At 34.9% G+C, this 8,195-nt stretch overlaps 1 pseudogene; it reads left to right on the top strand.

Annotated features, from left to right (window-relative positions):
* Positions 1-6,500: 6,500 nt before the first annotated feature.
* LOC102476240 (nucleoporin p54 pseudogene) lies at positions 6,501-7,861 on the top strand (annotated as a pseudogene).
* Positions 7,862-8,195: the final 334 nt, after the last annotated feature.

Below are 8,195 nucleotides of genomic sequence, written 5' to 3'. Positions count from 1 at the left end.
GGCCCCGACCCGCGTTCGACTACGTGGGAGTCCAGCGACATAGCCATTACGCTAACTGCTAGTTCCCACCTTTGGGTTTTATAAAAGAAGTTAAATCAGTGGCAAAACATTGGTAACTGAAATAAGAAAATGAGAACTAAGGAAATGGCAGTGTGTGAGGAATTACACAGTGGGATCTGATAAGTTCCCATTTATATTACTGCCAAAAGGAATAGTTTCTTACTATCAATATTTTATAACCCATCAGTTCTTTCAATTGCTATGTGTCATTACAACTGAAAATATTTCATGAGGATCCCACATGTAGAAGACATTATCAGTCTTTAAAGAAACATAAAACAGAATCTTTTCTAATTGGAAACCAATATATTACAAGTGAATCAGGACTAGCAGTTGGCATAATGGCTATGTCGCTGGACTCCCATGTAGTCAACCACAGTTTGAGTCCCTGCTGGCTTAAACTCACGCCAGGCACGTGTGCATGCGTGCCTAAGAGATTTCTCGCTTTCTCTCTCTGTTTCTCTTTGTCTTTCTGACGAGCACACAAGCCCTATAGCAAAAACCTGTCCAATAAATAAAGAAATAAATAAATAAATATTACAAGTGAATTTATTCTTACTATTAAGTTAGATGGTGTTATTTATCAGCTACATATAAAATGCATGGTTACTAAGTAACCATGTCATGGATCATCATTTTAACTACTAAGTTCAATCAGTATCTCTGACATACTATTGAAAAAGAATCATTTCTGGCACCAGCAGTTAGTGTCATGGCTATGTCGCTGGACTCCCATGTAGTCGACCGTGGTTGGAGTCCCGGACCCGGTGGCTTAAAACTCATGCCAGGCGCATGTGCATGCGTGCCCAAGATCCCTAGAGGAGAACGGAGGAGAATGGGTTATGGCGTGGCCATCTCCCCTGGGGGATGATTTCTCACTTTCTGTCTCTGTCTCTCTCTGTCTGACGAGCGCATGCACTCTAGAGCAAAAACCTCTCCAAAAAAAAAATTAAAAAGAAGAATCATTTCTAACTTTATTATCATTTTGACATTTTTAGAAGACATAAGCATCAAATGAAATGTTATCATTCATAAATGACATTACTTTCTAAGCAAGGAATAATAGGGTAACTAGATCTTTACTTACTAATACTTTTTCCTTTACTTTAATATTAAGATCAATTTGAAAACTATTTACCATTTGTATTTTGTGTTGATTTCAATAAAAGTATAAAAGACATTTTTTTTTATTTGACTGGGGAGGGTTGGAGCGAGAGAGATGAGAGAGAGAGAGAAAGTGAGAAAGCAAGCCACCAGGTCCAGGACTCAAACTGCTGTTGGCCATGTGGAAGTCCAGCACTCTTAACCACCATGCCACCTGCCAGACCCCAAAGACCAGTTTTAAATATTAAAGCTAAATTTCAATATCTGATGCACCCATGGTAATAATGAATGAATGCTGCTTAAATTGATTTATAGCAGATTATTTTGCTATTAAATCCTGAGTAGTGGATATAAAGCAAGATTTCTTATTTAATTTCCTATATGGAATATGTATAATTTCATTCATATTTGTTATCATTTTATTATTTTTAAAGTGTATAATATATATTTTTAAATAGCTGTAAATTCAAATTTTACATTTTCACTAACTCATGGGCAACACCATAGTATAAGAGGAGATAAAATACTACTTTCAGCTACCCATTTTCCACTGGACTCTTCTGTATAGATTTGCAGAAATGTACTTTCAGTTTGTAATATTAGAAATGGACTTATATTTGTACTGTCAAACTTTTTAGTTAATTGATTTATCATTCTAAAGTGTTTTTAAGGAAGAAAGACTGTTTTTTTCTAGTATAACATTAATTACTGAAATTTCACATTTTCCTGAACGCTATCTAATAGTTTTTTGTGTGGTACTATAAACATCCGTATATCACTTACTGTTAAAAGTTCTTTATTGCTTTATGTAAAATTGAGGAATAGTTCAATAATGCACCTCCTTAGGAGCTGCTGATTTTACCATTTCCCTATTAAAAATATATAGACAAAACTAATTCCATTGTCTGTTATCTTGGTGAAAGGAGATACGTCATTTCTAAGTGTAGATAGAGAAAAAGGAAAGTTTTAGAAATGGAATTCCAAATGCCCAACAAAAGAAGAATGTATTAAAAAAATGTGTTATATGAACCCTACAGAACACTACTTAGCTACAAAAAACAATGAAAAAGATTGATATTTGGTAAAAAGTGGGTGAATATGGAATATTAAATGCTGAGTGAAGCAAGCCAGTCTATGAAAGGGAGACATTGTCTATCTGTGCTCAAAATCTACCAAATCTATGCACTCTGGGGAGGAGCTGAAAGTTCAAAAGGTACAATAGCAAGGAGGACAATTGTAGCTACCAGAGGTAGAGTAGGATGAGGTGGGTAGCACAGAGTAGGAGGGAAGGGATCGAAGGAAAACAACATTTACTAGACACACAAATGAAAAGTTATCATCTGATGATAATGTATATGGTAATTTCTTTGTATTGATATGTACAGTATTTTTTTCTAGTTGTCTTTTTTAATTTAAATTTATTTATTTACATTTATTCGCTATACATCATTACAGCATACAAAATGAGATTTCCCATCCAGAATACACTGTATATTGGCTCAATCAAACACATCAATATATATGTTATCATCAACAAATAATTTTTCATTTCTGTTTCCTGTATATTTTGTCTTTTTTTGCTATTCTTGATTCCCTATCCCTCACCCTCTTCTGTGTCCCACCCTCCTCCCACACTGTCTCTGGTATTCATGATTGCTTTCTATGACTTTACCCCCCATTTTATTGATTCACTAATGAACTTAATTAATCTAAATATTTCCAATAGCAAGCACAGCTGATATATACATATCCATAAACACAAGTCTGACTTTAGGCATAAACTTCAGTGAGTAGAATGAATATACTATAAAGTAGCACCTAGCTGGGGCTATATAGCTTACTGCAGTCATCAAATATGCATTTTTTAATTTGGAGAAACACAGTTTTTGTGTTTTTTTTCCTCCTGAAACTTTTTTAAAATTAATTAATTACATTCATTCCCATAAGCATCATCACAGCATACAAAATGTGGTTTCCCATCCAGAATATACTGCATAGTGTCTTAATCATGCATGTTACCATCAATAATTTTCCACTTCTAGTTATATGTATATATATTTACCAACTGAATTTGCTATTGAAAGTAGTTAGATTATTTAAGAAATTGTGTGATCAATAAAATGTGGGGGGAAAAGGAATAGAAGACAATGTAGACATCAGAGATAGTGTGAGAAGAGAGTAGGAAAGGGCAGAGGGTCTGACATAGGGATATGTACAGTATTTAAGCTGGAAAAAATTCCATACACTATAAAGATGTACAGTGATTAAATATAAATTTAAAATGTGAAAAATAAATAATTAAATGAATATTTTAAAAGTGAAAATAACTGAAAAATCAGTCTCAAGATTAAATTTATCTCCTCCAAAGCAGCTTATCAGCAATCATAAAACATTTACCAAAAGTTGCTAGGTTAAATCCTTAATATGATTCACATAATATAATAAAAATGGCTAGAGACATCATTGAAGTTTATCTTATAGTTTATAATCAATTGTACAAAAAGATATGGACTGAAGAATATAATACAAGATAACATATAGTAACTAAAATTAAGCTTAAGTCTTTTGTTAAATGGTAGCTATTAGCTGACAGAGAATATTTTACAATTTAAGAGCAATATATTTTTTTATTAAAGTAGGTTACAGTGTTTTAATTTATTACATTATTTTAAAACAAAATAATAATTAAGACAAGTCCAGTAAGCTTATACTAATATGAAATATGAATTGAAAGAAATCAGCAGTAGTCAGTGAGACCAACTGAGGCAGGAAGACTGCTTCAGAACTCTAGCTGTCTTCTGCCCATCTAAGAATATGCTGAGATTTCATAGCTATCTGAAATGTGCAATGCACATAGCACACCACATGACTCCTACTCCCTCTCTCTATTGAAATTCTCCAGTTCAGCCCCATGTGCACCTACCTGGTCCGGAGAGACTAGGAAAGAAATCAATATCTTAAGCTGGCTATGTATACACTTTTCTGACAGGAAGGTAAAACCCTCTACCAAGAACACATCTGGGAAGTAGAGTTCCTTCCCCCGCCCTGCAACAATATAGAATCAAGAGAAGAGTAGGAAGAAATGTATAATCCATCAGATCACTAGAAACCAATACAGGGGCACAACAAATGCTGCACACAAACAAACTTCTAAATATCTGAAATATAGGTATTCCAGAAAGCGAAGAATCAGATAAGGGCATAGAACTTCTATTCCATAAATACTTGCAAAAATTTTTCCAAACCTAGAGAAACATTATAGACATTCAGACACAAGAAATGCAAAGGACCCCAAATAAAATTATTATAACAAGATCCTCTCCTTGCACATCAAAGTCAGAAGGGTAAAAATCACTGACAGACATGATTCTAAAAATGGCAAGAGTGGGACCAGCTATGTCACTGGACTCCCATGTAGTCAACCACGGTTCGAGTCCTGGACCCAGTGGCTTAAACTCACGCTGGGCGCATGTGCGTGTGTGCCCAGTATCCTGAGAGGACAATGGAGGAGAAGGGATTGCGGTGTGGCCATCCTCCCCACCCCCCGGGGGAGGTGATTTCTCTCTTCCTGCCTCTATGTCTCCCTCTGTCTTTCTGGAGAGTGCATACGCCCTATAGCAAAACCCTCTTCAAAAAAAAAAAAATGGCAAGAGAGAAATGTCAAGTCGCTTACAAAGATTACCCTATTAGGTTAACATCAGACCTCTCAAATGAAACAATGCAGGCAAGAAAAGAGTGGGAAGACATATTCAAGATACTAAAAGAAAAAAAAAATTCAACCAAGAATACTATACTCAGAATTATTATTCTTCAAATTGGAAGAATGAATAAAATCATTCACAGATAAACAGAAAACTAAAAAAAAATGCCAATAGGATACCAGCTCCTCAAGAAGTACTGAAAGTAGTACTATATTAGGAAAATAAGAGAGACAGACAGAAATAAGAGAGCAAAAATCAACCAAGATATTGACTAACAAAATGGCAGGGCCATATTTGCAAATATCTATAATAACAATGAATGTTCATGGACTAAATTCTCCAATCAAAAGACTTAGACTGGATGAATGGATTTTTTTTTAAGAAAGAAACCTTCTATTTGCTATGTTTGCTACCTATTAAAAACACGTCTCATGAATAAAGACATACATAGACTGAAAGTGAAGGGATGGACAAAGATATTCCACACAAATGGAAATTTTAAAAAAGGCTAGAGTCATGATACTAATATCAGACGACACAGGCTTTAAGACAAAAACTGAAAGAAGAGGAAAGAAAGGACATTATATAGTGCTAAAGGGGATAGTTCACCAAAAAGATATAACATTTATATAAATATCTTTATACCTAAATCAAGTGCACACAAATATGTGAAATAAAGACTGCGAGAATTAAAGGAAGAGATATACTGCAAAATATTAATCATTGGAGATCTCAACACCCCACTATCAGATCATCTAGACAAAAATAAGCAAAAAGACACAGGATTTAAATAGACTTGACAGACATCTATAGAGCTTTCCAGCTGACAGCCACAAAATACAAATTTTTGTCAGCCCCACATGGAACCTTTTTAAGATTGACCACATGACAGGGAACAAAACAAGCCTTTACAAAATCAAAGGCATAGAAACTGTATCCAGCATCTTTTCCAATCATGACAAAATTACACTGGAAATTAATTTCAGAAAAAATTCCTCTAAAATACACCAATATATGGAAATTAAATAACCTATTCCTGAACTACTTCATAACTACTGAAAAAATTAAGAATAAAATAAAAAGACTCATTAAAAATGATGAGTGCACGAGTTTTCATAATCTATGGGGCACAGAGAAAGTAATCATTAGAAAGAAGTTCATAGCAATTAATGCAGCTAAGATAAAAGCAGAAAGGCACCAAATAGACAGCCTAATAACACACATCAGAGAACTGGAAAAACAGCAACAATATACCACAAAAACACCAGGAGAAAAGAAATAATATTCAAGCAGAAATAAATGAAATAGAGAATAAACAAACTATACAGAAAATAAGAGACCAAAAGCTGGTTCTTTGAGAAATAAAAAATATATATATATACTGTTAGTTAGACTACTAAGAAGAAAGAAAGGAATGAGATAAATCAAATTTGCAATGATGCAGGCAATAACAACAGATATAAGAGAAATATAAAAGATCATTAGAGAATATTATGAGCAAACATATACCAACAAACCTGAAAATCTTTATGGCATGGACAAATTCCTGGACACATATACATACCAAGACTGAATCAGAAAGACATAGAAAGCTGAAATAAAACAATACTGGCTTTGGTACCCAAGTCCAGCGACATGGCTTTCAATTTTGAGGCTCCTTCAGGTGCCTTGGGCACCGCTGCAGACACCGCAGCCCTCTTGGTTGGATTTGGAGGATTTGGGACAATATTGACAACTGCAGGTTCTGTCTTCAGCTTTTCCACCCCAGCGAACACAGGCACCACTGCATTAGGTGGTCTCTTCAGCCAGTCTACACAAGCTCATATCCAGTCCAACCAACTGATAAATACTGCAAGTGCACTTTCTACTCCAACACTACTGGGAGATGAGAGAGGTGCTATTTTGGCAAAATGGAATCAATGGCAGGTCTTTTGGGGAACAGGAAAAGGATATTTCAACAATAACATTCCACCAGTGGAATTCACACAAGAAAATCACTTTTGTCAATTTAAGGCAGTGGGTTATAACTGTATGCCCAATAACAAGGATGAAGATGGGTTAGTCATTTTAGTTTTCAATGAAAAGGAAACAGATACTTGAAGTCAGCAAAAGCATTTGGTAGAATCATTACATAATGTTTTGAGAGGAATCCAGACCCTCACTGTAAATGTAGAGGGTATTAAAACATTGCCAGATGACCAGACAGATGTTGTAATTTATGTTATTGAGCTATCTCCAAATGTTACTTCAAGAAGAGTTCCAGCTACAACACTTTAATGCCCATTTTGAGCAAGCCAACACAAAAACACAATTGCACCAACTTGAGGTAACTCTTTCTATGACTAGAACAGAATTTTCTTCTGCACAGATCTAACAACTTTTACAGAATCCTACTGCTGGTGTTGATCCTATTATCTTGGAACAAGCCAAGGTGGATAACCCTGATACTGTAAAGTTAATTCCTGTACCAATGGTGGATTTCACAGAACTTCTCTATAGACAGAAGTTTCAAAATCAGATGACTAAGCAGCATCAGACCAGATTAGATTATCATATCTGAAAATATTAGTGAGCTACAAAAGAATCAAACCACAATTATGGCCAAAATTGTGCAATACAAGAGGAAACTCATGGCTTTCCCACAGAATCTTACAGGTCCTAATCAAACAGGAAATTCAAAGAAGAGTGGCTATGCCACCCAGGCTGATGAGGAGCAGTTGTGAGTTTACTAGATACAATTCAGTGTGAACTGAATGCACCTACCCAATTCAGGGGCCGACTAAATGAACTGATGTCCCAAATAGGGATGAAGAATCATTCTGGAGCTGTCAAATCTGAAGAAAGATGCAGATCTGCTACAAGAAATCAAGCAGCATTTGAAACAAGAAAATCTTAGTCACTTGATCAGCATTATAAATGACGATGTAGAAGACATAAAATGGGTAGAGCATGGATTGAATGAGACCATCCACATGAGAGGCACCATCTTTACTTGACAGTTCATGAACTTGTGTTAGAGATTAGTAAAATGCATCCTCTTACCACATCGAGCCTTCCTTTAGAATGAAACTGACAGTCGGGAAAAAGAAAGAAAACAGCTCTCTCCTAGTTTGCTTCTTTGAGAAGATTGATAAGTTACTTTTCATCAGATCGGAAATACACAATTATCCAAAATATATGTACTTTTGTACATTTTTACAACAGCTTTCTCAGACATAATCAGTGTTTAATGATTATTCTCCATTGAGCCTGTACATGCTTTACATATCAAGTAAACACAAAATATGTACTTTACACATAACAAATTGTATTATTTCTTTTTTTTTTTTT

Source organism: Tupaia chinensis, unplaced genomic scaffold, assembly GCF_000334495.1.
Source record: "Tupaia chinensis unplaced genomic scaffold, TupChi_1.0 Scaffold149780_1, whole genome shotgun sequence".
In the NCBI taxonomy this organism is placed as follows: Eukaryota; Metazoa; Chordata; class Mammalia; order Scandentia; family Tupaiidae; genus Tupaia; species Tupaia belangeri.
The sequence above is the reverse complement of the archived record's forward strand: the minus strand, read 5'-3'. Positions and strand labels throughout refer to the sequence as shown.